We start from the raw sequence: 26903 nt of genomic DNA on the forward strand, positions 1-26903 counted from the left end.
TTGTACCCTTTTTAGGGGGTACTTGCTCTTTAAGATCATAGTGCAATGAGAGGCAGTGCAAACTAGAAGGCTTTTTAACAGAAATTAGAATAATTCCAGGAGATCTTTAGGGGTGAATGCTCTTCATCTAGTTCTGCTTGTGCCAAATGAGTGAAGCTGAGCTGAGCAGTATCAGTCGTGGCCCAGACTGCATTAGCTGCAATCTGAACTTCCACAGTGCTTTCCCTGGAATGCAGGGGAGGTGCTGGCTGCAGAGCAGAACTCAGTGCACCCTACTAGGACAGTATTACCCCCCCCCCCCCCAAAAAAAAAACTCCTCCAGCCCTGTGCATCAGAAAAGCCTGTCCCTGGCAGGAAATGACCTTCCCCATAAAAACCATAAAACGATGATTTCAGCTGGTGAAGGTCCTAGTGGTCCCAGGGGGTTGCAGGGGGGTTGCTGTGTGAGAATGAACACAAGTGGCCATCAGATGTGATCACACCCTCTGTACCTTCCCCAGCCAGCACCTCCCTCCCACTCCTCTTATAGAGCTCCCCTCTCCATATCTCAGGTTACTTGTGTGCAGACCTGCAGCTCCAGAAGACGCATCCATCCAGCCCCACAGCTTGGATTGGGCAGCCTGTCCTGACATAGCAGAGCGCTGAGTGCTGCTGCCGGACGTGTTTCAACAGATGGTTGGGGTTAGAGTGTGTCATCACTGCTGGAGTGGGGATTAGAGCAGCGCTGGAGCTGTGTGGTCTTCTGCGAGGGGAGACACCACCAGAGCTTCTCCAGGTAAAGTCCGACGTCTTCTAGTCACTTGTGCTGCAGGATGCCTCCTCCCTGTGCCCAGGGCCACTGTCTGCTCAGGAGCCCCAGGGGAGGCTATACAGTCTACCTGCTTCTTATTTGGGAGCTCAGTCACTCAAGGGTTAAAGAAGAACTTTTACTTGATTGTATTTGTCACCAGTTCTTCCTCAGTCACTTGTTGGAGGAAGAAGCTGTTTCTTGATTGCAGGGCTTTGGGAAACTTTTCTACACAGTAAATGTAACCAAGAATGTGTAATAGTAATGTAAATACTTAATACACAGTAAATGTAACCAAAAATGTATATTAATAATGTAAATACTTAATACACAGTAAATGTAACCAAAAATGTATAATAGTAATGTAAATAGTTAATACACAGTAAATATAACCAAGAATGTGTAATAGTAATGTAAATAGTTAATACACAGTAAATATAACCAAAAATGTATAATAGTAATGTAAATAGTTAATACACAGTAAATATAGCAAAAAATTTATAATAGTATCGTAAATACTTAATAGACAGTAAATATAACCATAAATGTGTAATAGTAATGTAAATACTTAAAACACAGTAAATATAACCATAAATGTTATAATAGTAATGTAAATAGTTAATGGACAGTGAATGCAGAAAATAAGGTGATAATGTAATAACAATAATGTGATTATAATTTAATCATGTAAATATTTAATAAGATGTAGTAATGTAAAAGAAAAATATATAAACAGAAAATCCCAGATGTGGTTATGTGACTTTCCTTTGTCACTTATTCAGCTGCATCTATGTGCATCCTAATACAGCTCTGAGTTAATGAAGCGTGTAATTCGGCAGTCCCATGTAAAACCACCCATTGAGCTGGGCCTAATGACAATTGCGGTGCTGCTATATCCAGATGCAGAGAGATGTAGCAGAGCTGTTTGCGCACCGTGATGACTGAATTATAATAATGTAGCAGGTTAACCTGCAGTCCTGTGTAAAAGTGTAGTATCCCATTGACTGCCTCATTATGGTAGCTCTACTACATCTAGAGAGTTACAGCTGTAGAAGGGCTTGACTTGTTTGAGCTTTGCAATAGCTGAGTTAAGATAATATAGCAGGTTTATCTGCAGTCCTATGTAAAACCTCCCATTGTGATGTCAAATTGAGTTTAGCCGAATGACCGAGGTAGGTTTGGTGAAGATGAACAGATGTAGCAGAGGTGACATTGTAATAACTGAGTTAAGAGACTGTAATTAGACCCTATCTAAAATATCTATCTATTCTAATGGGCTTTAATGGACTGGTTCTAGTAGTGTACACTATGTGGCTGTACTGTAAGGGTTAACGTGACACTAGGGCAGAGAGGAAATGGTTGGTGTTTAGATGTTACACTTCATTAGTGCAGTATTATGTCCCAGACCACAAATAATCAGATACAAGAGGCAGTCATTAGGTGTTTATTTGCTTTCCTGTAAAGTGTGAATTCTGGCTTACAATGTCCCATATCTGCTTCCTAGTTTCATCCCAGTCACCGGCTTCTCATATCCTGGCTTGCTGTGTAGACAGATATGCTTTGCTGGCAGTGAATTGTATGTAGGGTGACATTGCTACCTGGAGTCTTTCATATGAAGTCTGCTAAACAAGAGCTTCTTCTCCCAGGGGACTCTGGTACCAAATCCCCGAGGTTTCATTATTCAGAAATAACATTGTGCAAATAAATGGACTGTGACATCTCACCTAAGCCGTGCAGGTAATTCAGCTTTATTATTTATGGCCGTCACTGGATCTACCTGCACGGGTTCCTCTGGTGTGTCGGGGCTTGTTTCTCTACGGCTTAGGGGCTGCTTTTGATTGAAGGGCAAGAGAAGATGAGAAATGTTATCAGAGGGGACAAATGAATACAAAGCTCTCGCCCTGTTAGGCTGGCATTATAATTCCTACATGCAAAACTAAATATTCTTGATTTGTCATGTTTAAAGGAATTTCCCATATGCCCAAATGTGGTCAAATTGAAAGAAATGTCACTAATGCCAGGCCTTAGTCGGGTGGTAGGTCATGTATAGACAACGTTAGCACTGTACAATATAATAAATGGCACCGTCATGCTGTTCTGACAAATGTTCTGAATTGATGCATGAGACAAGGCATCACCTTAAAGGGGTTGGCTCATCATGGACAATGGGGGCATATCGCTAGGATATGCCCACATTGACTTGTACACCTGTATCGAGAACGGAGCCCCACAAGTGAAGGAGGGCGCACCGCGCATGAGCAGCCACCGTCCATTCATTTTCTATGAGGCCGGCTAAAATAGCTGAGCGCTGGCTCGGCTATTTCCGTCAACCCCATAGATACGAATGGGAGGGGTGCCGCGCATGCACAGTACACTCCCATTCACTTCTATGGAGAGCCGGCTTGGTGGTGGCCGGACCGGAGTCCTCCAGCCACCACCTTGCGGGGCTCTGTTCTCAATATAGGTGTGGGACCACACCTATAAGACAACGGGGGCATATCCTAGCGATATGCCCCCATTGTCTATGATGAGACAACCCCTTTAAGACATTGATGGCTAACCTCCGGCACTCCATCTGTAGTAAAACTACAACTCCCAAGATGCACGCTTGCTTGGCTGTTCTCAGAACTTCAGATAAATGAATAGAGCATGCTGGGAGTCGTAGTTTCACTCCAGTTGGAGTGCCGGGGGTTAGCCATCACAGCCTTAAGGGGTTTATGACATTTGGACTATAGAAAACAGGAATAAGGTCTGTTGTGTGACATCCTTTGTACATCATCATGAGACATTTTTGGGAGAGTATGTTCTATGACTGAGATAGACCTTAAGTATTTGTTCATAGATTTCATATACCATTTCTAATCTCTGAGATGTACTATAAATCCCCCCTCCCCCCATAAGAAGTTCTGATTCTGACCCTTGAATTCTGCAGCTTAAATCTTTCTATAGGAGCTTGGAGAGTTTAGGCTATAAGCAGTTGCTGGCTTGTGCAGTTAGACTAGATGTATATAAAGAAAATGATTAAACCTTTATAAGCTGTAGACCTTAACGTTAGTATTTCTTTAAAGACTTGAAAGCGTTACTAAAACTAAAGACAGCAAATTGGAAAAGTTAGAAATGTGGGCAATATAATATATACATATGTATGAAATGTTCCTGGAGGTGACCACAAGTGGAGATAAAATAGTGATCATGGGGAGCAGACATTTTTAAGAAGTAATTGTATGGACTGTCAGCCTGTATTGTATTGCTGGCTTACAGAGAGCAATAGATTGTAATATAGAAAATGACTGTACTATTACACTTTAAGGAGGACCTGTCACCACAAAATGCAGTGAAGTCTGCAGGCACCATGTTATAGAGCTTGAAGAGCTGAGCAGGTTGATATATTGTTTTGTGGGAAAAGATTCAGCAAAACTTGTTATCTATACATTTACATTTCAGCTGTTTCTGAGCACTGCTGTACATGGGGCTGCCTTATCAGTGACTGCAGGGGCAGGCTGGGAACTGGAAGTGGCCATGGAAAAAATACAAATTTATGGAAGGCAGGGCCAGCAATACCATATTGTGGCACATTATACCACAGTCCATCACAAAATACTGCTGCCAACAGCACTAAATACATCCCTAAGTACTTCCACTGGCCAGCCATTAGGAGGGCTCAGGTGGCCCCCTGGGCATTGGCCCACCGGGACACTTCCCTATAAGGTCTATGGCTAATCCGCCCCTGAGTGACTGACAGCTATCTATGTATACACACTTACACAGCGAATGCTATAAGATGGGTCCTGTATAGAACTAAGCTCAGAAAGAGCAGAGATCAAAAGTATAAATAACAAGTTTTGCTTAATTTTTCCCCACAAATCTATATATCAATCTGCTCAGCTCCTCCTGCTCTAAAGTATGCTGCTTGCAGGTTGTCCTATATATTGTGGTGACAGAAAAATGTACCCAATAACTGTTATTGAATCGTTTTTGGGTTATTCATTTTAAGCCAATAGTCATAAACTATATTATCTCCTTTTACTAGATAGGAGAGAAGCAGGGGCATACATAAAGAAGACGAGAACTCATGGCATTACATGCTCCTCAACACTTGTTCATATGCCCCCTCTACCCATTCTCTGTAGAAGAGAGGATTGATGAACACCCCATTGGGTTTTCCTGCTGTATTTGGTCATGGTGGAAAATCTGTGGAAAAACAGAGACCTGCTCGTGCACTCTCTTCCCATTGCGGGATGAGGGAAACCTGGCCGGTGGTTTCATGCCAATGCCAACTTTATCTAATAAATACTGCAAAAGAAACGCCTTATAGACAGTACACCTCATATATATTTTTTTTTCCCCATACACTGGTCCATGTAGAAGTTCTTTCACTGGTTGCACTCATAGTCTATGTCTACAACCCAGCCCGTACAGCTCTCTGCTCACAGAAGCCAGGTTAGGATGCTTGCCAACATGAATGATTTTGATTGATATGTGGTTTTGTCAATGAATTAAAATCCACCTGATACATTTGCAGACAAATATTTAAAGTCTTATTAAAACAGTAGTGAACTAGATGTTCATACCATAGCATTGCAATGATAAGTCCCAGACCACAAGGGAATGCCATATCCGTATCCACTGATTGAAATAAGTTTGTGTTAAGGTAATTAGAAGCTTAGATTACTCCAGCCTATTCATCTCCGGTGTATAGATAACGAAGCTCTTTACTGTATATTAGCCATTCTCCAGGTTTTTTTTTTTTACATGGCTGCTGACTTGTATTGCTGTGGTTGTTTTCATGTACAGCTTGAAGAACACCTCCATCCATACCTGGAAGCTAGAGTTACAGTGTCAGCTATGCGCAGAGCATTGTCTCGAGGATTCTGGTATTTCAATTCGTGATATCGCATTATTAGTGGTTAAGTCTCTGTCAATCTTACTTAGAAAAAAACATATTTGGTTTCAGATAGCATTCTGTAGTCCCGCTGGGATTGACATAGAAGCGAAGTAACACATGACAGCAAAATTTAGATTAGCACGTGAAGTATGAGATGACGCGGTTGGCATTTTAATACGCGCATTACCCTTTCCTGGAGGAAATATGTGAGTGCTATACTTGCAATGATTAAAATGGTTTACCATTTAACAATGTGTCCTATTAGTCATGCATGCCATAAGCCCCTGTGTGAAACCTCCCTTTATTAATTAGAGTGAAGAGCAGAGGTAAAGTCATAAAACCATGAAGCAGAGCCATTAGAGGGCATCTGTCGGCAGATTTCTACCTATGACACTGGCTGACCTGTTACATGTGCACTTGGCAGCTGAAGACATCTGTGTTGGCCCCATGTTCCAAAATTTCCCCACTGAGGGACAATAAAGGGATTTTCTTCTTCTTCTTCTTCTTCTTATGTGCCCACATTGCTGAGAAAAATGAAGATTATATGATATAATATATGCCCTTACACCTAGAGCCTCTGCTCTCTTTGCAACTGCAGTGCGGGCACATATGGACATGGGACCAACACAGATGTCTTCAGCTGCCAAGTGCACATGCATCCAGTCAGCCGATAGAAAACTGCTGACAGATGCCCTTTCATTTGTGTTACCACATTCCTCCTGTAGAGGGCACTGCAGAAGAAATGTGAGGTTGCCTACATCTAAGCAGGGTTCATCCAGAACCTCTGCAATCAGGGGAACGCCATCATTTAGAGAAGAGGTTCTTTATAATGATAATCAAGGATTTGGGAGAAATACTGCAGCACTAGATGTCTTCAATGCAATTCCTAATTTATTCACCAAGAATGTGACGTTTCAACTAAGATGAGTTTTTTTTTTTAAAGCAGAGTGACCTGCCTGAAAAAGACTCGATGTAGTCGAAACCTCGCATTCTTGGTGAATAAATTAGAAATTGCATTGAAGACATCGAGTGCTGCAGTATTTCTCCCAAATCCTTGATTATCAGGGGCCTACTGGGCTAAGGCCTAACGCTGCTGGCACCGCCACTTTATGGACTGTCCAATTTGGACCTAATGGTAGTGCTGCTTAGTTTGGGATATTACCAACCCCCCTCCCCCCCACACATGGTTATTAGGATGGCCAATTATGTGTTAATTGAGTTGATTGTTTGCAGCCCACTTATCCAATGACGGTCCAAAAGTGAGAAGTTAGGAAATTGTACTGTATGTCGCACGGTTTACGCGGATACTCTATGGACAAGCCTCTACACAACTGTACTGGTTAGTGCTCTCAGAACATTTGGTAGGCCCCAGAAATGTGCTGGTTGCGACATACCAATGTGTAGAAAGCAAGACGTCCTCTTTTAGTTCACGTTGATTGACGCCTACTTGGCAATGGGACAACTGTTGGTATGGGATTTGTCTTTTTTTTTTTTTTTAAGGCATATGGTAGATTTTATTAGATTACAAAGTGCCTCTAACCCTGGTCTTGCAGGATAGAATGCAGTTGAGAGCTATGGAATACATAATCTCCCCAGGGCTTATCTGCTTTGTGGTATGTTACTGAAATTCAAAGTGAGGACTTGAAATGCATGGATTATACAAGAATGAACTAATGTGTCTTCTGGTTTATGTGTAACGCGCTGACACTAACATTTGGCTACAGAACCTTCATCATAAAATGCTAACAGTTGGTGCAAACTGAGTTTCCTACACAGTCATGCCACAAGCAGTGTACGGGGATATGAGCATTATATTCTGTGATTATAAGGCGGTAAAACGTAATGTATGTGGATGTTTAGTACCCATTTCCGGCCCATACATAAGAGCTTATATATAATTTCCAGAAAGTAATATTTTGTACATGGTCACTATTAGGCAGTTTACCGCAGGTGCACAGATAAATTTTTTGGGGAAATTGTTATTAAATCCTAATTTGACGCAATTTTCTACTGTGCAATTTTTTTGTGCAGAATTCTACTGTGTATACAACATCAGCAGCCGCTTTACTTTCTGCTGTGGATTTTCATTTTGAATGCTGCCATCCCGCTTTCAGTTTAGCTTTATTGAATGGAGCCAAAACACAAGCAGTTTTCTGGACTGTCCATTCTTGGCACGATCTGGAAAACCGCACTTGAAAAATCCTCAGCCGCATGAACTGCCGTGCGGCCTTCCATTGAAAGTAGTGGTAGACAGTCTCACGTGGTTTTTCAGCTTGGCATCCACACTGAAACCCGTGCTCAAAATCATACCCTCGTTGTACTACCTCTTTGATAGACTTTCAACTTTTACACACTAATCTATGAAAAGAAAATACAGTTGAATGAATGAATTTATGACTGATTGAATGAATCAACCCTGCAGGTGTTTGTTGTAATTGAGTTGGTCATACAATAAAAAAAATATGATAAAATGTAATTTAATGTGCGCAATTAAATGCATTACATAGAAATGTCAAACAAAAAAGTTCATGAATGAGAAAGAATTACCAAATCACTTTAGACAGCATTAGATCCAAAAAGACTATGAGGCACATTTATTAAGACTGGCGTTTTAGATGCCGGTCTTAATAAAGCCCCATCGCTGGCGGAGGATCTTCATATCTACGTAACTTTGGCGCATCCAGTGCCGCTTCTAAATGTAAAACAGCTCCCTAGCTGTCTTACATTTAGACCTTTTTCTATATCTGAAACAGGCGTGGAAAATAGTAAATGAGACGGACCTACCGACCCGTCCCCTTCCCTGCCCACAACACTACCACTTTTTTAGACTTGGCGTGAGCGGGGAGAAGTCGCAGACTGCGGCACAACTAACCGCTGCACCGCAATCTGCGCCTGAAATACAACTAATTTAGGAGTATTTAAGCTTGATAAATGACCCCCCTATATTGCCAGAATAGAAAAAAAGAATCATTACTCACCTTCACAAATCCCATAGCCTCCTTTCCAGTGCTCTCTGTGCCCCTGCCACTCTCTACTTCTTGGTCACGGCTCAAAAAGCAGGAAATAGCTGGAAATGCCTACTCAATCGCTGGCCACAGCAGTGACCCTCCTTTTGGTAGTGTTTGACTCAGAAGATATCTCCAAGTATTTCCTTATGTGTTGAACCAAGATCAGAAAGCACAGAGCAAACCAGCAGCAGTGGGGGATCCATGAGGTGAGTAATGCCTCTTAATCTAAAACCATTAGACAACCCCTTTAAGGGTGCACCCACATGCTGCAGATTTTGTTGAAAGTAGTCCTACTTTCTAAAGTACTAAAATTTCCTTCTTTTTTTTTTTTAAGAAAGCAGTTTTTTTTTTTTCCTGTTGACTTCTTCTAGCTGGGTTCAGTCATGACCTAACTTTCAGCAGATATAGTAGCCGCTGTGAAGCTATCATTTGGTCGTCACCCAAGCTTCATAGAAATGCAAAGCTCCTGATCTCCTTCCCTCTCGCTTGCCTTCCCCTCCCCTCTCTGTAGGTTTTACACCAAATGCAATGTCTGACCTATGGCGGCCTCCGCAATCATTTTTATAGTGATAACGAGTCTTTTATAGGTCTTTAAGGAAGCAATAACCACAGCTATTATGTAAATGCCTGAAGATCACTTTCACATGTAGATTCAGGATTGTATGATAATAGACTGAGCTGGATGTAGTTTTCTTTCTTTCAGCCTTAAGCCATCTATATTGCTATGTTAATTACCAAACAAGAAAAGAAAGTTTTGGATTTGTTTGGTTACATAAGACTCACTCCATAAGAGTTACCTTGTGTGGATGCTCCTGCTATTAAGCTTTTTGGATGGCTTCCAGTACCCTTGTAAGCATTCAGGCTAGACGAGCTTTCTGACTGTTGCCTAATATGACGTCCACTACATAAGTCTCTATCAGTGGGACCTCTACTAGCCTGACAACTATGGATATGTCACTTGTTTATTGAAACTTATTTAAAGAAAATGTAAATTAAAGGGGTTGTCCCGGCAAAAATATTGTACAGTTTTCAAACCAGCACCTGGATCTGAACACTTTTGTAATTGCATGTAATTAAACATTTATTATAGCTAGTGAGTAATCTGTATAGCGCCACCTGCTGTTTGTTATTTTTCTAATTTCAATGTCCTGCTCACTGAGACAGCATACATGCTTAGTTCCTTCCTTCAGCTGCCGCAGAAAGGACACACCCCAGAGGAAGTGCACCCCCTAAGCTGTGTGCTTGAAACACATCTAGCAGAGCAATGAATGGGGAGAATGAATGGTTATAGCTTCGTTAGAAAGAGGTTGCCATGTAGTAGATTATGTATCATTTAATTTTTTTACATTATTTATGGGATAACCCCTTTACCAATTATATATTTAAACCAAATATACATTGGTTAATATTGGTATATTTTATCTCATTGGTTGACATAGTAGTGATTGATATTCTTTGAAATCCTCACTTTTAGACATATATTTTAGTCCCCTTTTAATATTTCATAAAGGGCTGACTAAAAGCTACAGATATACGTGTTAAATCTTTGTATAATACTATATTAAAGGGGTATTTCCCTCTCAGACAATGGGGGCATATCGCTAGGATATGCCCCCATTGTATGATAGGTGCAGGTCTGACCTCTGAGACCTGCACCTACACAGAGAACGAGGCCCGCAAAGCCATTCTCCATTCATTTCTATGGTGCGCTCCCATTCAATCCTATGGGGAGAGAGCTTGACTGTGGCTGGACCAAGGAAAACCCGGAGTCCTCCAGCCACCACCTTCCCTACTTCCCAGAGGTGGGACCCACACCGATCAGACAATGGGGACGTATCCTAGCGATATGCCCCCATTGTCACAGATGGGAATACCCCTTTAAAGAGAGCTACTCTACACCCTACACCTGGGTTCAGATCCGACCATGGACAACATCTGCATGGAGTCTGTATGTTCTCCCTGTGTTTGTGTGAGATTCCTCTGGTTATTCTGGTTTCCTCCTGGATACCAAAGACTACTTATAAGGAACTTAGATTGAGAGCTCAACAAGTAATGATAATGTCTGTAAAGCGTTGTGGAATATGTCAGTGCTTTATAAGTGAGTAAAATAAAAAATTACTCTACACCCATCAGTATTTTATTATATACAGTACTTGTATATGTTTAAAAAAAAATCCACAGTTTTCCATTTAAAAAACAGTGCCTCTAGTGGGCAAATTATGTCTATATGTTTTGTGTCTTGAGTTCAGTTCCGGGCACTTCTTTCAGTCTGGTATTAATAGAACCAAGTAATGGTTCTGGATTATCATACAATTATAGGACTGAGACCCTCCAAGATGACAGTCAAAAAAAAAAAAAAAGTTAGCAGAAAATGTGCTAGTGTCCTCAACCTCTCATAACTGATTGCCTCTCAGTCTTGTGCTCCTAGTGTTGTGAGAGTCCAAATAATTTTAGGTTTTTTTTTTTGTGCCGAAAACAATATACCTTTCCTTATAATACATTATTTAGATTTCATATTTTGCTAAGTAGAATTCTAAAATCTAGAATTAAAGATCCTGGCCTCCTTCTCCCCAGGATTACTCTGTGACTATTCACGGCTTTGTTATAGGACAGTGAAGTCATTTTGTCTTCAAGTAGCCGTGTCCAGGAATAGTGCTATCCACATGTTCTCCCTAATGTAACCACCAAACACATAATCCAGTCTAGGGGGCTGAGAAGAAAACAAAGACACTTGTTTGAGATTTATTAAAGGAATTACAGTAAAGCTGTTGTGTGAACTTAAAAGAAATGAAGTAATTGTCCCCCTGTGCAATAAATAAAGCAGTTAAATGGTGCTGCCTCTAGGGAAGTCCAGTGTATTGTCAAAGTATAATTTACTGTTCCAGGTGGCGAACACTCAGGGAAATATTTATGGTGGATTGGCATTCCTTACATGTGCTTTACTGTTACCAGCGAGTAACACGTTACTTTATTTTGTGTAGGTTTGGGGAAGGGGGGGTTGCATTTTTTTTTAAGGTGTTCTAATGTGAAGCTATTTAATCTCAAGTTAGTAGCTACACATGCTAGCAGTTTTGAGGCTGATGAATTGACAAGCCCAGGGGCAGTCTTGTCAGGGGGGATAGAAAATGAGATGACTGTTCTGTCTGCCAGCCCCTTCTGTCTAGTTTCTGCTTAGTGGGTGGCTCTTGTCCATGATCCTTTGGTGTGGTAATCTAAACCACTGAAACCTTTAAAGAATTGAAGGGCAACCCTGTAGTGTTACCCCTATCGTAACAAAAGATATACTCCCAAATAATAGGTAAGATAGAAAATCACTGCATATGTAGGCTAAGATTATATGTAGGAATGAGCGAATCGACTGAGGATGAAACATCCAAAGTCGATTTGCATAAAACTTTATTAGAATACTGTACAGAGCGAGCCCTCCCTACAGTATTAGAATGTATTAGTTATAACTTTGCGAAGTCTGGCGAGACTTCGGGTAATAACTTCAAAAATAAATTTCTACTGTAAAAAAACTTTTACCGAACTCTGGTTTGATTCCAAGGTACCACTTCGGTAAGAAGGTTTTTTACAGTAGAAATTAATTTTTGAAGTTATTACCCGAAGTCTCGCCAGACTTCGCAAAGTTATAACTTCGGCTCACCAATACATTCTAATACTGTACGGAACTCCTGCTCAGTACAGTATTCTGATGAGGTTTTACACTCATCCCTAATTATATGAGTTAGGCTTAGGCTACACAACAATCTTCAGCTCGATTCACAAGCCTCCATGACCACTTCCCCAGAATTGCAAAAAAATCCAACCCTGCTTGATTTTTATATTTTATTTTTTGCGATTCTCAACAACTTCCGAATCGCTCTAAAACACATCAATCCTTGGTTGCGCAGCGTGTGTTGCAGTCAAGATCAAAGTGTAGCCCCAGCCTAACAGATTACAGTGTCACTCTATAATCTATAGAATGGGGGTCCCAAACAGGGCCGGCGCCACCCATAAGCAGAGTAGGCAACCGCGTAGAGCGCACTCTGCCTGGGGGCGCCGGCCGCCACCTGCACCCCGCCCCCTACTTGTGTCATCCATCTGACATCATCTCATCTCCTTCCGTTCTTGCCGGCCAGATGCGCTCCGATGAGTTCACTACGGGCAGAGAGAGCAGCACGCAGCTGAGACACCCTGGTGTATTTAAATCTCATCTAGGCTTTCTGTCAGAAAAGTTTCCCGTGGGATTCGAACTCACGACCTGGACACATCTGAGCCAAGGCATTTACCCTCACAGCCATGAAAGCTGTATTACTAGTTGCTTAAAAAAAATAATAATAATAATAAGACTTCTACTGTAGGTAACTTTGATACCTAGTGTACATCCATACACATGTCAGCTGCCCCAACACACCCAGCTCTAATACATCCATACACAGTGTACTGGGGCAGCTGTCATGTGTATGGATGTACACTATCAAAGTTACCTACAGTAGAAGTCTTATATTTTTTTTTTTAAGCAATTGATAATACAGCTTTCATGGCTGTGAGGGTAAATGCCTTACCTCTGATGTGTAAAGGTTGTGAGTTCAAATCCCAGGAAAACTTTTCTGAAAGTGTTTTTTTTTTTTTTTTTTTTAATACCGGACTGTTACTTTACTGCCACGGGGGAGGGGGGGCTATTGGCACCATGATACTGGCACATGGAGGGGGGAGGCACTTTATACTGGCACATTAGGGGGCAGGGGGAGAGGATGGCACTATGATATTATCACATGGGGGGGGCAAGAAATGGACATGAATCATGAGGGGCAGAAATGTGAAATGATGGGGAGGGGGCAAGAGATGGACATGAATTATGAGGGGCAGAAATGTGAAATGATGGGGGGGGGGGGCAAAATGTACATTTGCTTCTGTTGACAAAAATCCTTGCACCGGCGCTGACTTCGGGCGCGCAATCCCACGATATTATATATAAATGACCATAGTCGGACTGGCACAGGGTACACGACCATAGTTAAATGTTGCATGCAATAGGTGGCTGAAAAAGGGGCGGAAAAAGGGGTGTGGTCAATGGGCGGAGTCAAGGGGGCGGCAAAATTAGCTTTTGCCTAGGGTGGCAAAAATCCTTGCACCAGCCCTGGTCCCAAATGGTCCATTCTTTACATCAAGACCACAGTGAGGAGGTGTTTGAACGAAGTGATCACACAATGCACCCTGTCACCACATTCAAAGTCAACAGAGACCATTAGGCACAGCACCTTTTACTGGTCAGTGAATGGGTGATCAGTGTGGACAGGTGAGAAGTTATTTAAATACTCAGTACCTTTCTATAGCGTAACCTGAGTTGGCATCTAAGCCAGTTCTACTTTCCACCAGTTTGATAAATGACCTCCATAATGTTCTGTATATATGACATATTTTGTTTTTTTTGTTTTTTACACTGGAACAAAGAACATCAAAGCCATGTTGATTGTAAAAAATATCTGATGCATTTATTAAACCTTTACAGCAAGGTATAGTGACACCTCCACGTGGGAGGTATATGCTTTCAAGGAAAAAGTGTAACCTATAAACATCACTTAAATGTTTAGTTTAGCAGCACTGACTCATGAGGGAGCTGGTCAGATTATAAACAGATTTATATAATTAAAATCCAGACACCTTTTTACACCATAAAACGGTTTATCACTAGGACAGACCCTTTTAATAGTACATATGGATCTTTACAGAAAAACCTCCCAGAATCGAATGTATTAGAAGTTTTACTTTTTACTCTACGTTCCTAACACTTAAGTGAATCTAGTATAACTCTTAAAAATGTTTGATTTATTTATTTTTTGGATTTATTTTTTTATTTTATTTTTCAGGTTAGTTTTAGGTTTCAATAAATATTTTCCAAAATGCAATCATTGCTAATTATGAAAAAAAACTGCAATAGAAAAAAACAGCAAAGCTGAACAGTGAATGATAAATTAAAAAAAACTCCTATAACTTGAGCATTTAGTTTCTCCTACTCCTGGCTAAACCTGTTCTCCCAAGGAAAGAGAACCGTCTCGCTAGCGCCACCTTTTGGAACTGGCTTTCTATGAGTCAAAGTCCAATTTTTTAGCCTTAGCTTTTAAGATTTGGGACAGGACCAGGGAACATAGCCGCTTTCCTCTTATCAGTACAGAGTAGGATTCTGGCTGGCCAAGTGAAATGCCATGGAAGTAGCTTTGGGGGAGGGGGAACTGGCTCTCCTTAAAGAGACCAGCTGTGTATGCAGACTTGGTGGCTATGCTCCATGGGAAAATAATTTGCAGACAGATATCTCCCAAGGAGGCATCTCACTCAGCCAGCCAGAATTCTACTCAGTACGGACTGATGAGGGGCAATCATGCCAAAACGGCTCTCTGTGGATGGATATTTGGCTTGGCTATTTTTTCTTATGTCCCAAGGGTTGTTAAAAAGTCAGACTTTGATTCATAGGGAGACCCTTCCAAAAAGTGGCATAGCAAAATGGTTCTCTTTCCCTGGGAGATACCTCCTTGTATATTATTTTCCCATAGACCATTGCTACTAAGTCTCCATACAGAGCTGGTCTCCTTAAAAATGTTGTGTCATGAAACAAATTCAACATTTTTCAAACCAGGACCTGGATCTGAATACTTTTGTAATTACATGTAATTAAAAATGTAGTATAGCCACCAAACTATTCAATAAAATGTATCTGAATAGCGCCACCTGCTGTTTGTTCTTCTCCCTATTTTTTGTCTGTTTGACTGATCTGGTTGAACGTGCTCAGTTTAAATCTTCAGCTGCAACCAGCCATATGTTCTGTCAGAGGCTGTGGCAGTTGCAGGGCGAGTGTTGCAGCAGAAAGGACTCACCCCCTGAGTTGCCAGGCTGAAGATAATCTAGCAGAGCAATGGGAGCAGTGGATGTGGAGATCTCTTGACCCATGTGCAGTATAGGGCTGGTTCCAGCTTTATTAGAATGGTATGGTCATGCACTATATCAGGGATACTCAACCTGCAACCCGCCAGCTGTTGCAAAACTACAACTCTCAGCATGCCCTAATAGCTGTAGGCATGCTGGGGGTTGTAGTTTTGCAAGCGCTAGAGGGCCACAGGTTAGGCATTTGTGTACTATATGATGTCAGATTTTTATTTTTACACCAATTAACACACAACCGCTTTAAGAAAAGTCAGTACCCCCCCCCCCCCCTCTAGTGTATGGCCAGAGAGGACAGGGGATGACTTTGGTGTTTTTGAATCCCTGTGTCATGCTCCACCCCATCAGCCCCGACACTGGGCAGAACAGTGAGAGTTCCTTTAAATATGTTTAAGACATAAACTCTGAAGTCTCATTCTTCTTAAACCTGAAGGATTACCATAAACATATTGTAAACAAAGACCTGGATCTACAGAGCTCGTATTTCTCGTGACTTCTTTGAAAGCTCCTGATTTTATCTTGAGATTACAGTTCGGAGGTGTTGAGAGAGGCTGAAAGGAAACAGCTAGCAAAATATTATTTACTTATTGCCTATTTTAAAGTGCAACTCTTTGTTATGTCATGAAGCGAAAATCGTTTCTCGTCTGAGATAATGTTCTCGAAGGATCCCTTTGAGAGGATCAACTAATCTACCATCTTTCATAATAATGCATAGTCTTTGGTGTCCTGTTTTGTCGTCAGTGATATATAATTGCAAACTTTCAAAGATAGAATAAAATCGCCCTCAATATTTTGTGAATTGAAATCTGCTGAACACAATCGGTTGCACTGCCTAAAATTTGTATGTGTCCGATTCCGTTTTCTGTATCTCACACTGTTCTTCATAATTCAATCAACTATTTAAAGGGGTATTCCAATTCTATAAATAAAGCCATTCAGTTGGATCCTTCTGTTTATGTCCAGGTGATAATAATCTGTCCTGGTCATGTGATGGACACAGAGGTAGAGGATTGATTAAGCCGGGTTCACATCTGCGTTAGAAACTCCGGCACTGTAATCTGGTCACTGTATCTGGTGTACATGCTGGCTTTCAGTCAGACAAAAAAGTTACATGCAACATTTTTTGTCAGGTTGAAAGTCGGCATATACTGTATGCCGAAAAGCAGACGGATTACCGCAGGATCCTATTACAGTGAATGGTTATCCGGCAGTGCAAGTTGGTATCTAGCTATGCCGGATATGGTGATTCCCGGCAGTCTGTTCCTCTGCCGGAGTTCACAGCACAGATGTGAACCCTATCTTATAATATCAGGATAAAAGACAGCACTACTGTTAGGTCCTATTTGGCCAATCCATGAAGTGGCGGCACCAGCAGTGTCAGTCCCTAGCCCAGCGGGCCACTGGTAAGCAGGAAATACAAAGGGAATACCACGGCACTCAATGTCTTCAATGCAATTTCAGAATTTATTCACCAATAACAAAGACATCGAGTGCCACGGTAAACCCTACCTTATAGTTACTGTAGAGATATGAGAGCTGATTGTCCATCAAATGACCAGGACAGGCTTGTATCTCCTGGAAGTAAACAATGATTGGACGACATCAAGCAGAGACCTTGTCTACTAGAAAATGGCATCATCTATCATTCTACAAAGGCTAAGCTTTATTTGCTGAAACCAGAATGTCCCTTAAATTATGATATTCTAAGCTTGTCTATATGTTATAACATAGAAATCTGTATTTTTTTCATGTTTTAGGAAAACCAAAAGCTTGGACCTATCTTTGCTGAAAGTCCAGATGTTATAACAAAATGTTGGTCTTCACAAAGAAGCCATTCCTTGTTGATAGATATCTTTAACCAAGTAAGTGATTTATTAATTTTCTACGTTTCTAAAGTAACTTTTATAAATGCCTTGCAGTCATCGATCTCCCTCTGTAGGCATCCGTTTTAAGGTATCCCTGCAGGCCATGGCTATAGCTGGCTCGGCACATTTATTATATTCTATGCCAGGAAACTGGCATACATTATAGCGGAAATCTTCCCCAGCTTGCTGGCTGTTGTAGATTTCCGTTTTAGCGCACGGATGCACTACAATTATTAAGAAATGTCTGTAATTGTGCTACATCTGATACCAGCGGGGGATAGATTAAGACCAGCGTGTAATACATCAGTCTTAATAAATGTCCCCATAGTTTTCAAACTTACATTGTTTCAGTTAGATACTGCCTTTGAATAAAGGGATTATTCTCTTTTATTAAATGGGTCTCCTACAAGCTTGGGGCTACTGATGATCAGCTGTGATTGGTGGTGAAATCTGCCTTTAAGTATCCAATTTCCCTGCAGTGCCACCACAGGAGAAATTAAGTATTACACTGTGCCCATGGACATCGGGGGATATTTAGTATAGCCACTGAGCTATTTAATAATATGTATCTGCATAGCTCCACCTGCTGTTTGTTCTTTTCCTTCTTTTTTGTCCGTCTCACTGAGGTGGTCGCACATGCTCAGTTTGAATCTTCAATTGCCAGCAGCTATATTTTCTGTTAGAAGCTGTGGCAGTTATAGTGAGAGAGCTACAGCAGAAAGGACACTCCAACCCCCCTGAGCTCCGAGTCTAAAATAAATCTAGCAGAGCAATACATTGGGAGATTCATGTGAGGTACAGGGCTGGTTCTAGCTGTGTTAGAAAGAGATGGTCATGTACTATATGATGTCTGATGTAAAAAATGAAAATCAATCATGGGATAACCCCTTTAAAGATCCTCCTATCTATAAATGCATAAGTTCCTAAAAGAGTATTTGAAATGATTTTGTCTAAATGGCACGACCTCTAAGTGGATTTATTGAATAGTAGTAAGTAATTATGAGTTTGACAATGACTTATGGGAAGATCCTCCTCATTTATTTTCCATTTTATAAATGAAGGACTCAGAAAGTACATATCAGGAGCACTTGTTTTACACCGCAGAATAGGTCTACAGTGAGTTCCTCTTATCGATTATTTATGAAGACAAACATACATGATTTATATAGTGGAAAAGGATAGCCAAAGAGGTAGGCACGGGAAAACACAATGATGGATCTGCAGAGAATGACCTATATACCTACACTTTCAATCTGTTTGTAATGCTTGCCTAGAGCGAGAACTGAAGGTCAATTAGGCTACTGTCACACTAGCATTTTTGCTGGATCCGGCAGGGTTCAGCAAAACCGCTTCCGTTACTGATAATCGAACCATCAACGGATCCCTTTGTATTATCATTAACATGACCAAGACGGATCCGTCATGAACTCCATTGAAAGTCAATTCCATGCTGCGGTTTGCTCTCCAATGACAATGAATGGGGACAAAACTGAAGCGTTTTTTTCTTGCTGTATTGAGACTCTATGACGGATCTCAATACCGGAAAATAGAAACGCTAGTGTGAAAGTAGCCTTAGAAGAAATGAGGAAGGCCATACACAAACGAGAAGAAGTATTGATGATGGTCCTGAACAAGATAAGAGACATTGCTCTTAATTTTGTCAAGTGTTGAAAAGGGCGAGGCTGAGATGATAACTGTGTAGAAACTAGTCATGCTAAAGGGTATATTGCACTGCCAGACTTTATGCCCGATGATCGGTAATGAGCGTTCCTATGAACGCTCGTTACTGATCATCTGGCAGTGTAATACTGCCTCTAAATGCCTGCTGAATGAGCAATGTTGAAAGATCTGGATTTACCAGTGGCAGATCGTGCTGTGTAATCACGTTCTGCCATCGGCACTCCGCTGCCCTGCATGGGTAATGGCATAGCAACCGCTCCTCCCCATGATGCAGAGGACATCGCTGCATGTAATAGCAGCGGTCTACTCCGCTAGCTATCTGCCGATGGACTGGAAGGGACGCTTACCTCCCGACAATCACTAGCAGCATCGGGGTGTCCAATACACCCTTAACTCATGTCAATGCTGAAATGAAAGGTGATTTATATATGTTGTTCTGTTGAATAGTAATTTTACATGTACCGTTTATGGAAAGAATACATTTGTTAGCCATAACAAGGTGTGAAAATAATCACCAGTTGAGTAGACTTCTGTACGTAAATCTTCACCTCTCCATTCTTGCCTACCAAACTATCTTGTGTGCAGCAGTGGTTGCTGTCACCAGGAAGACAAAGAACAGAACTATAATAAGATATCAAACAAGCAAAGGGCCAGGAATTGAGGATGATATTGGTTATTACTGATCTAAACAACGAATTTAAGGAACACCTAACCTAGAAATATATGCCAAAAGCAAAGGAGAAATAGAGCTGCCCTCACTGCTAGTTAGTCTGCAGCACTTTCCGAAAGATCTGGGGATACAATATCTCCTTATGGAGAACGCTTTAAACGGCGTCAGGAGTCCTGACACAAACTGTGTCTTGTAGAAATCCTGAAGAGAACATAGCGGTTAATGTCCTACTGAACAGCTCCATCTTCAGCTGGATAAAGACTGAGGGGTGGGAATTAGTAGAGAGACGGGATTTAACCATATTTTTCCCTTACTGCAGATTGGACACAGCAGGGAGCATTCTGCTGCAACCATGTGTCCTAGAGCTTGTCACAGGACAGCGAGGCAGAGGATGTGGGTGACCTCCTGGGACACAGGAGAAACATGGCTTTATATATTTCTCAGTGTTAACGGTAATAAAAAAAATATAGGAACAAGGGAAAGTTGGAGATGAAAGGAGGAAGTTTTGAGATTTTTGTTTTATTTTTGTGCATTTTCTGGGGTTAGTGTTTGTTACCTCTTCTCATAGACCTCCCCTCTATGATATGATTCTTGGTAAGACAACCCCTTTAAGAAGGCTAGCTAACTACTTTTACACTTTATAGCTAAGGCTACTTTCACATCTGCGTCATAGTGCAGTGAGCCAGACTGACGGGGGAATTATACGTGAGGTCACGGTGTGAGCAATAGGTGGGCCGAGGTACATACAGTTCTGGTTACTCACAGTTACGTTGTCCCTGGGCAGGCTCGCATAAGTGATGAGGAGAACGGCACAGGAATTCTCCGGGACACACTCTGGTGTAAGGGACACAGGCCAGATGGTGGTTTGAGGTGCCCTTGGTGGTCTGTATTAATGTGCCTATGGCAAGGTCCCTTGTAGTCGTGACGCCAGTACCTTTTATGGTGGTACAACCATTTACTGTAGTGTTACCTGAGGAATTGGAGACTGAGACAAGGATGGTGAAATCCAGCTTATAACTTTTACTGAACGTTGCTCCTGATAACGATTACATCCAAGTATAAAACTGTCTCTAGTACATCCAGATATGAAATACAGTCTCTCATGCATACGAGGGGAGGATATTATAAGTCCTCAGGTAAAACAGGCTCTTTGTCTTTTATATATATGAAAGCTACTGCTTCAGACTAGGCTTTTGAAGTATAAAAGTCTTAGGCTGGTATTAACTCTCGCCTTATTCTAACCTGAATTAAAGGGTGGTTTTCAGAATCCTTGAACCTCTATTTCCAGTGCTTTTCTGGCCTATCTGCCCTTAAGGATTTAAACTGAAGGTGTGGATGCCGGAAGCTGTGGCCTACACCTAACTGCAAAGGTGCCTGGGAAGACTTTGAGAGCGGCAGTTTGCTATCCTTTTACTTGAATAAAATATACTAGTCTTGCTGTTTGCAGCTTATCACTGGTCACCCCGGAGGAGCGAGCTATAGAAGTAGATTTCTCACCTTTAGGCTAAATCTTATAGGCTTTAACCCTGAACTGTGGAGCCAACAGGGAGAGAGCAGAGATACAGGAGGCCTCCCTCCTGCAGGCAGCTACATCTTGGCTGCACACCGACTAGACTTCAGGAAAAGGACCCCCTAACTAGGCCTGAGCTAAGCTTATATATACCCTGTTACACTGCACCATCTAGTGGAGAAACTAGTGTAGTGCACCCTACCTAGGCCTGTGTAAAGGATCTTACATATAAAATCACATAGCGACATGGGAGAATATGACATGAGATGAAGTACAGCATACAGGCATAATATATGACCATAAAACACAATCAAACTACTTTGCGGTGCCCACGATCACGAGTGGGACACTGCAATAGGATTTCAATACTGGAGGAAAACACTTCAGTTTTGTCCCCATTCATTGTCAATGGGGACAAAACTGAACTGAACGGAATGGAATGCTCCAAAATGTATTTTGTTCCGTTTGGTTGCGTTCCTATGACTGACAGAAAACTTCTGCCTTCAACGTTTTTCTGCCCGGCATGGGATGCGGAGCAAGACGGATCCATCGTGAAACACGTAGTGTCAATGGTGCCGGATCCGTTTTCTTGGACACTTAAGAGAACGGATTCGTCTCCCATTGACTTACAATGGTTTTAGAGATGGATCCGTCATGACTATTTTAGAGATAATACAACTGGATCTGTTCATAACGCTTTCAGACCGTTGTATTATTATGACTGAAGCGTTTTTGCTGATCCATGGTGGATCTAGCAAAAACTCTGGTGTGAAAGTAGCCTAATGCATTTGAAAAGGCCTTAACTTACGGGCTTTTTGGCAACATAAAAGCATCGATTTTCATTACCACGTGCATTGCTCGAAAACTCTGTATATTTAGCTGTTCACTTGCTTGAATTTTTATACTGTAAGCTTGTACTTGAACTGGGAATTTTTTACTTTTATTTTTCATTATTACTACACTGGAGAAATACCCTGATAGTGTTTCTTTACGCTGTCCAGTTCTGTATTGGTATAATGACAATAAATTGAATTGAATATTGTATAAGACTCCATTACATCTATGGACAGCTTACATCACGGGCAGTCGCCTAGCCGATGGGCCACACAGGCTGTATTATATATGGCTAGTTTTTGTTGGAATGACAGAATCCATCATTTACCTGTCTGGCTGTGTATACACCCTCTACCAAGTGTAAAGGGGCTGTAAAAGGCAATAAAGATCTTTTGGGAGACAAAATGGCTTTCATAATGAATGGTGTTCTGGTTGTCTGTGATGTTATGAATAACTTTTCTTGTTAGGGCTTTCCAAGTATGTTAGTGGAGTCAGACTGCGTTGTTCTTCAAACAGATTTGTCAATGTTCAGGTCTAAATACTACTGTTAAATGGGGATAAATTACGGCTTTTTAAAAATATACTGTAAGAAACAAAAATGTCCTGTTAAGTTAACATGAGTCATGGGAACTTTTCTCCTTGGCCATATCCCAATATATTCCCAATACACCTAAGTCTGCCAAGATCAAGAAATGGATGAAAAGTTGGTTGTGGGAAATATGATTTGAGATGCCCTTATTAATGCACAGTGTTTTCTGGATTAGTTTAGTTTTCTGGCTTGTTCTAGTCTGCTACATCTATCGCCATTAATATCCTCCATTGTAAGCTCTGTCAATGTCTTTCTGCGCTATTGGCTCATAGTTGTTATATATACATATTCTAACTTGACATCTCTTAACCCCTTAGTGACCAGCCTGTTTTGGGCCTTACTGGCCAAGCGTTTTTTTTCTTTCTTTTTTCATCGACGCCTTCCAAGAGCTATAACTTTTTTTTATTTATTTTTCCGTCTATGTAGGTGTATGAGGGCTTGTTTTTTGCGGGACAAGTTGTATTTTTGGATTGGTGGCATTTTGGGGTACACATAGCTTTCTGATTAACTTTTATTATTTCTGGGAGGGAGATGGGGAAAAACAGCAATACTGCCACTGCATTTTTACATTATAAATTTTGCGGCGTACATTTTTGGGCATAAATAACATGATAGCTTTATTCCGTCAGTACAATTACAGAGATACCAAATACATATATTTTTTTTATTTTTTTTTATTTTACTACTTTTGTGTAATAAAACCCTTTTTAAAAAAAAAAAAAAAAAGAAGAAAATGTTTTTAAATCACCGAATCCCAAGGCCCATAACGTTTTTATTTCTTTCTATGGAGTTGTGTGAGGGTTTAATTTTTGCAGGACGGCTTGTAGTTTTTCATTGGTATCAGTTGGGGGTAAATAACACTTTTTGATCTCTTGTTAGTTTTTTTGGTGGTGACTAAGAATAAATTAGCAGTTCTGGGTTTATTTTTTTATTTCTTTTACGGTGTATGGGATAATTTACATAACATTTGTGTAGTGCAGGTTGTTATGGACTTGGCAATTCCAAACGTGGGGGAGATTAAATTTTTGCTTTTTTTTTTTTTTATTGAAAAGCATATTTTCAATGGAAAAAAGCCAAACTTGTTTTATTTAATGTTTATTTTTTTAATTTATTTTTTAAACTTAAACTTAATAGTCTCACAAGGGGACTATAACAGGCAATCTTTTGATTGCTTCTAAAATGCAGTATACTATTCTTATAGTGCATTGCATTTTAATGTCAGTGCTATACTACCATTGATGAGAAGGCTGCTCCAGAGAGGTGCAGGCTGCTGGAAAACACTCAAGGTAGGCTTGGGGTGTACACCAGGTCCCAGCCAGCGTTTATACACATCAGCACCCCACGATTGCTTTTGTAGGATACCGATGGGAGACAGAGGGAGTCCGCTCCATCTGTCACCACTTACATACGGTGGGTGCTATTGCCTACGGCGTGTAAGGGATTAAACAGCCTGGATCGCCACTGCTGCCAGTCCAGGCTGTTAGAGCAGGAGCGCGGCTCTCATGTGAGAGCTGAGCCTCCACTCTCTGGTACACAGGGGACCCATGCAGGGCCTAGACCGGGCTGCCGTGAAAAGGAGGCAGCCCAGCCAAAGCCCTTGGCAAATTCTCCCTGCCTATTGTCTCTCTAGTTGGAGAGCCCAAAAGGGGTTAATTGCCCAGGAGCCTCCACCACCTAACTGCCTTTATTACCTTTTTTTTCTTCAAGAAGCACTTTCCAGCCCCATCTTGCTTCTCCCAACAGTAAATATTAGTGTTGCTATCTCCATGTACTTTAGATTGTTAAAGGGGTAATCCCATGTCAGACATTGGCATGTCCTAGCAATATACCATCAATGCCAGATAGGTGCAGGTCCAACCTCTGAGAACCACTCCTATCTCTAGAATGGGCCCCCTGTAATGAAGAGAGTAACCGAGTAGTGATGGCCAGTTCGCATTGTTCGCCCGCGAACATATGCGGGCTGCCATCTTTTTTCACAAGTCCGGCGATGCACAGGTAAGCCCTTACCTGTGCCTGTGCGCGAGTCGGTCTGAAAACAAGTGCGGTCAGCGGGAGCAGGCAGTTCCGAGGACATCCACCGGGGGCCTTCATCGGGCTGTTTTCGGAACTGCCTGCTCCCGGTGACCGCATTTGTTTTAAGACTGGCTCGCGCACAGGTAAGGGCTTACCTGTGCATCACCTGACTTGTGAAAAAAGATGGCAGCCTGCATATGTTCGCGGGCGAACAATGCAAACTGGCCATCACTGTAGCCGAGCATGCACGGCCGCTCTCAGTTCACTGCTATGGGAGTCCCAAAAGTAGCTGTGCGCTGGCTAGGCTATTTCCGGCGGTCCCATAGGGGTGAATAAAGGGGCAGCCCTGCATGTGTGGTGTGCTCTCATTTATCGCTATGTTGGGAGTTCCAAAAATAGCCAAGGGTGCTCTCGAGGCACTCTAATAGCAGTCAATGGTGAGCATGCCGCGCATGCACACATTCTGGAGATAGGTGTGAGTCCTACCTCTGGGACCTGTTCTTATCTGACATTGATGGCATATTTTAGCGATATGTCCTCAACGTCTGAGATGGGAACCCCCTTAATGGGTCCTTTTGACATTGACTACCAATTATCTAATGGCTTTGACCAGTTTAACTTAAGAGCCTGTTACATGATGATTAGCCGAATGACTGCTCCTAAGAATGGTCATTTCCAGTCATTGCCCAGAGTAAACATGCCAGTGATCGGCCAGCAAACGACCAAACACTCCTTTGTCGGTTGATCGCATCCTTTATGCGGTTGCAAAAATAATTGTTTTTCCCACGAAGATTCTTTCAAAAATGAGATCATTAAGGCTCTATTTGTAATGCTTGGGTATGCCAGTTCCAAAAATATTAACTAGAAAAAAAAAATCATTGAATACCTGACATGCCTTTTCTATGCCATATTCATGTCCCACTTACATGAAGTAGATTTACATTGTTCCTTTCACCAGGAGAACAAAGAAACCGGAAAGCCTAAAAAGCCGTGTAAATAAACTGGACTGTTTATAGTGTGTCATCCTAAGCAAAGCATAAGGAATACATGACAATAAAGATAATAAAGCGGTTAACTTGACTGAGCTACAACATAGTTACCGAACAAAAGGATTTTCTATAAAGGAAAATCAAAAGTTTAAACATGTTTCTCTTTGTTCTAAAACACAAAGAAGACGTGTATTTTAATCGTGCTTTAATGTTATCTCTCGGTTACTGTCTGGCGTTATAATTTGTTTCCACATGTTTTGGGATTTTGTTGGTGTCTTAGGTTAATCCACATATGGGCTTGGATAGCAGTTGTTAAATCTAAGCATTTTCTTTTCATTAAAATGACAAGTTGATTCTGTGTTGGTGACTCAGCTGAATAGTCCCTGTGCTCTCGGTTAGAATATCGCCCATTCATTGACTTGTTACATAGCGTACTGCAGTCCCCTAATTAGGAAGCAATTAGCGATTGTGCAACAACCTGAAGCCATCTAAGGGCATAAGGGTAGTGGCATTGAACTTTATTTGCATGGAGTGAAGCGCCACATATCTAATAAATTCTGTACGTGACGTTAGACAGCAATGGTGGATTATTAAACCTCATATTGCAAAAAAAAAGTGCAAATTTTGTGTTCTGTCTTTAAAGTGTTAGTACATTAGTGTTAAGGCTAAGGCTGTCAGTTTGTAAGACCACAGTGTTGGACTGTTGTACAGTCAGCAAAGAACATCTTAGGCTACTTTCACACTAGCGTTAATATTTTCCGGTTATTGAGATCAGTCATAGGGTCTTAATACTGGAAAAAACGCTTCCGTCTTGTCCCTATTCATTGTCAATGGGGACAAAGCGTAACTGAACAGAACGGAATGCTCCAAAATGCATTCTGTTCTCATACCGGAGAACAAACTGCAGCATGCTGCGGTTTGCGTTCCGTCCTGGGATGCGGAGCAAGACTGATCCGTCATCGCCCACAATGCAAGTCAATGGGGACGTATACGTTTTCTCTGACACAATAGAAAACGGATCTGTCCCCGATTGACTTTCAATGAAGTTCATGACGGATCTGTCTTGGCTATGTTAAAGATAATACAACCGGATCCGTTCATAACGGATGCAGATGGTTGTATTATGAGTAACGGAAGCGTTTTTGCTGAACCCTG

General features: G+C 41.4%; 1 protein-coding gene across 2 annotated transcripts in view; it reads left to right on the top strand.

The window, feature by feature from the left end:
• Window positions 1-423: 423 nt before the first annotated feature.
• The window catches only part of SULF1 (sulfatase 1), a 108953-nt gene continuing 82473 nt past the window's right edge, over window positions 424-26903 (top strand). For both annotated transcript variants that reach the window (XM_044293104.1, XM_044293105.1), the window contains exons 1-2: window positions 424-775; window positions 17356-17460. The gene's annotated coding sequence lies outside the window, so the exon portion shown is untranslated. The remainder of the gene's footprint in view (window positions 776-17355; window positions 17461-26903) is intronic.

The sequence above is a fragment of the Bufo gargarizans genome, chromosome 5 (genome assembly GCF_014858855.1).
Source record: "Bufo gargarizans isolate SCDJY-AF-19 chromosome 5, ASM1485885v1, whole genome shotgun sequence".
In the NCBI taxonomy this organism is placed as follows: Eukaryota; Metazoa; Chordata; class Amphibia; order Anura; family Bufonidae; genus Bufo; species Bufo gargarizans.